Here is a 5,176-nt window from a genome sequence, read left to right as displayed (position 1 = left end):
GCTACACATGCTGGCTATTGTGTTTCGCAAAATGTTCTATGGGACGTCTCTACTGGGAACGTTTTAATTTCTCCCACAATTAGAAGTTGCCAGTATTAAACACATTGGTGTTATCAAATGTAAAACATATAATTAATAAATGGGTGAAAATCGCTTGACCTTTTTGGCATTTTGCAACAGGCTCTCAAAGTCTTTAATCAGAGCACATTTAAAACACTTGGTCAGAGGTAAAAGTTAAGCTGACATTACTAATTATAACCACATCAAGCTAAAATCATTAAATACATAACGATTGAGACTTCTACAGACAAAGCTTGAAATTTCACCTCTTTTGTGACATATTGATTGACATATATGTTTTTTAATTCAGAGGTTAACCTGGTATTTTTACTCCACTATATTTATTTTTAGTTACTTTGCAGATTCTGATTAATGATGTGAAATATAAACAACCCTTAAATCAGACTTTAGTTACACCTGAGTAAAATTCAGGGAAGGTGATTATCAAGTGCCAACAATTAGGAGAGATATTTGATAGCAGATCTCTATAAAGTATATTCATTACCTGTTATTCTTTACTAATAGTTAATTAAAGACTGTATATAATTGCTATTTTGCACATCCCTTTCAAGATTTCAAGATTTTCTAAGGTTTATTGACATATCATATACACAACTACGGTGTAGTTATGCAATGATTAGAAACTTGGGTCGCAGGTTCCTCAATCAATATGTGTGTATACCTCCACCATTAAACTGTCATATTCTACACATTTCTTATACTATCTACATACATCTTATAAGAGTATAATTCATATGTATAATATCAGTTAAAATAAGTGCTTCAACATAGTTAACATTGCAGGAAAGCAATATATTAGACGTTAAGAACTTTGTCAGGCTTCATATTTATCTGTAGATACCCCCAAAGCTTTATTCTTATTTAAAAGAAGACCTTAACCTAAAGTATTCTTTAATGTTTAAATAAATGTTAATTAGTATTTCTGTTTTGCACCTCCTCCTATTAATATCTTTGAACACCCAGCACTAAACTGTTTCATTGTAGAGATCACTACAGTATCTTCTTGATTTTTTATATTCTATATTTCTATCATTGACCTTCTACTTTCCCCCTATTTTGTATGTACTCTTAATATTTTTTCCATCAAATATAACATATTCAACAAACATATTAATATATAATATAATAACATATAATTAATAAATGGGTGGAAATGGCTTGTGTCCATAATGGGCAGCATTAATATACCCACATGACAGCTAAGGTCAGAAGAGCTTTATTTAACAGCTGGTCTTATGTCTTTGACCCCTCCTGTTGTTCATTGATAAGCCTGAAACATGCACTTGTCAAGGTTCAGAGGCACATTTTGCAAATATGGCAGTAGCCATCGATCATCTTAAGATAAGATAAGATTATACTTTATTGATCCCAAGTTGGGAAATGTTTTTGTTACAGCAGCATGTACTACTTTGTTCTACTCCACTACAATTCCGAGGTTAACCTGGTATTTTTACTCCACTACATTTATTTTAGTTACTTTGCAGATTTTGATTAATGATGTGAAATATATAAACAACCATTAAATCGGACTTTAGTTACACCTGAGTCAAATTCAGGGAAGGTGATTGTCAAGTGCCAAAATAAACTCTGCAATATATTAGACGTTAAGTACTTTGTCAGACTTCATATTGGCTGAACGAGACCTACGAGCGGCTGTACTCTGCAACTTAGAGCGACCTGTTCTGCGGCGTCGGAACTCTCGCTCCACCGCGTCAAGGAGAGGTGCCGACCGCCTTCGCTTTTATGCAACTACCCTTTGCTGAAGCGACCATAGAGCCGACTCGCCGAGTAACCACCAAAATATGGTGCACGACCCCACCTACTGAGAGGTTACCGAGCCTGATAAGAGCAAAGGATTGAAAGCTCGTCGGCGTGTCGGATCCGAACAGAACTCTTTTTCGAGCGGACTTCAACATGTCGAGACTCAGCCAAAAAGAGAAAAGAAGAAGAAGAAGAAGAAAAGAGAAGAGAAAAGAAGAAGAGCAGCAAAAACCGCCTACGGTTGTTGAAATTCCACCGTGTTGGACGGTTGGAGGCTCAGCCGAACTGAGCCAAACGTACACACAATTTGCAATTACAGTCTATACATGATGCATTTATGAAACAAGGACGAGCTCTAGATCTAAGTTGAGATATACAATAACGTGCTCATAATTGTCCATGACTCTGTTGTTTTACGTCAAATCGAAGGTTGTCCCTCACTTGGTCGTCATTCACTTTTCGTACATGTTTAGATGTCTTATTTTATATCTTACTTACCTTACTACTATTTGTCACTCCCGCATACTATATGTGTCGTCGGAACACCCGTCATACTTGTCACAATACTTATACGACTCCTACATATTTCATACTTTGTGCCATTCGCCGCCAAATACTTGTTATATATCTATAATTAAGTACTACTATTTGTAACACCATGTTAATACTTTTACAATTACCTCCCCGCCTCATTTTGACTGATTTTGTTGTTGGTTTGAAAACGGCTCGGTTAACCCCGCAAAGTCATGGTCGTGCACCATTTTTGGGTGGTACTTCGCGAGTCGAGCTCAGCGCCAGCAAAGGGTAGTTCAGCAAATCGGAAGACGTCGGGCAACCTCTCCTTGACGCGGTGGAGCGGCGCGGGGAGCGAGAGCTTCCGACGCCGCAGAACAGGGCGCTCTAAAGTGCAGTACGAGCCGCTCGGAAGGTCCGTCAGCCTGTTTACTGATTGGAGTACGTTGCGTGATCGTTTTGAATCTCCGTCCTCTCCCCTCACACTCACAACAAACACAAGAAACCCCTTGTTTTCCTCTCCTCATTTTCGATTGTCTTTCCGTGCAATTTAAAAACTCACTTGACCCCATCCTTTTCTTAAATTGTAAATCCAGTCCTTTCTTGATCTAACAAACAAAACAAATAAATAAATACAAATAAATAATAAAAAATAAAAAAAACTAATCTGTATCAATCTCAACTTACTACACTACTACGATAAGTACATTGTCATCACCGCATACGTGGAAAATCAACACCGTTAGGGCGGTTTCCGTTCTCTTCTTCTCCTTCTTGCGTGATCGTTCTGCACTAGCTTTACCGCGTCCAGACGCGTCCAGAGCCGAACAGAGTTTGTTCGGGATGACGTAGACGCCGCCTCAGGACGTGGATGGTGCTAAATTAGAACGAGTAGAGAGAGAAGACTAATACTATTCTTTGTACAAACCTTAAGGCCGACAGATAAACTCCGACAGAATCACTTCTACCGAAGCACTCACGCAAGGAAATGTTACGAAATTTATAAGTGGGAAACTATAAGGAGTGGCTGTATTAATTCTTCGGTCTGTGCCGAGGCCGACTGGTTGTCATGTCACGCTACCTAAAAAAAGAGGTTATCGAAATGTAAATTGTTTTTGGAGGGAGTCCGCAATGGAATACTTCAATAAAATTGCTCTGAATCTTCTGCAATACTGCCTGATACTGGAAAAACCGTAAAACGTTGTCCGAGAGTTTCAGAAATTAGTCTCGTGTAAATTTTGTGTAAAAAATTTTCCTCCTTTTTTTCAAAGGGTGAACCGTCTCCATTTTCAATTCGACTGTAATGATTAATATTGGGTGTAGTTCATTTTAGTAGATTATATGTATTGCTAAACTCTGAAGATGTCTGTTTTCGAACTTGAGTGAGAAAACTGTTACTACCTGTATATACAAAAAATTAAGTCTCAAGATTGGACCAAAGAATAGGAAGTCGATAGTAGATCAAATCAAAGACGTCTAAGACTAAGTACTACACTTCTATATTTGTTGGGAATTAGTCTGAAAACAATGTGGACTCATTTTAAGTCCCCTCACTAAAGTTCACGGTTTGTTAATCCTCTCTATAAACTTCGCAGAGATATTCATAATAAGTGAATGCACCAAAAGTAAATGATTATCAATTAATTTCTGACAATATATTAACGTATAAAACGTGTAGCGAAGTTCTAAAGTTCTAAAAGATTCAAATACTGTAAGTATCATGTGTTGATGCCACATCAATACGTTACTAATCTTGAACCCCAGCGTCCAGGAGAGTTATACAACATATGGAAGTGGTAATTTTTGACAGTATAATGTGAAAGAATATGATAGATGGTATGGTAGAATATCTCATATTAAAGATGACATGACTTATCAGTCAATTTTATCACGAAGTGGTATCTAATTGTAACGCTTTCCGTTATATAATCTGCAATTCTGAAACAGTCCGAAGTATAAATAGACATCTATGGGGGTTCGAAAGTAAGAATAAAATTTCTTCTGGAATTTGGAGGTCGATAAGAATTACAAATTTATACAATTAATCCATAAAGACAAACGTGGACGGAGGATAATTATAAACTTGTGGGCGTGATGACAAAGTAACAACTACTAGTGATGTCATAGAAGAACTAAAAAATATAAGATTAAGAAGTACTGGAAGATGAAAGGGGATTAACATACTGAGAATTATAAAAAAGGTAGTTATAGTGTATAGTTGGTTGTATAATATATATTATATTATTGTATATAATAATTTACCCACCTTTACGAACAAGGGTATTACCCGTCGGGTAATATTATGGGTACTGTCGATCCAAGTCTTCTCGAAATAAATTGCGACAGAATCAGAACTTGGGGAGGACAACAAGTAACTATTCGGACTTTGCGTGAACAGTTCCAGTCTCCGTTAACGTTATACGCAGCTGTAGGCTAGTAGAATTCATCTATTCTATTTAATATGAAATAACTAGTCAACCTTTACAAACAATGTCGCGTACACTATGAAACAAGAATGAGTGATGTAAGGCTCCAATGGACTAAAAATGAGGTGATGTAAATAAAATCAATGAAACGCTAAACTAATTACTACACTTATATATTTTTTGTAATTAGCCTGAAATCAATGTGGACCTCAAGTTTAAGTCCCTTCCACTAACCAGTTCACGTTTAGTTGAGACCGTTTTATATCTGCAATGTCATGAACAGTCTGAATTAAAATAAACAACTATGGGTTTCACAACAAATAATTTCTTCTTGAATTGAATTTCATAAAGAAATCAATTCAGAAGAAAAACTTATCTTGTTGTGAAACCCCCAT

Source organism: Notothenia coriiceps, unplaced genomic scaffold (assembly GCF_000735185.1).
Source record: "Notothenia coriiceps isolate Sejong01 unplaced genomic scaffold, NC01 NC01_scaffold00019633, whole genome shotgun sequence".
Lineage (NCBI taxonomy): Eukaryota > Metazoa > Chordata > Actinopteri > Perciformes > Nototheniidae > Notothenia > Notothenia coriiceps.
The sequence above is the reverse complement of the archived record's forward strand: the minus strand, read 5'-3'. Positions refer to the sequence as shown.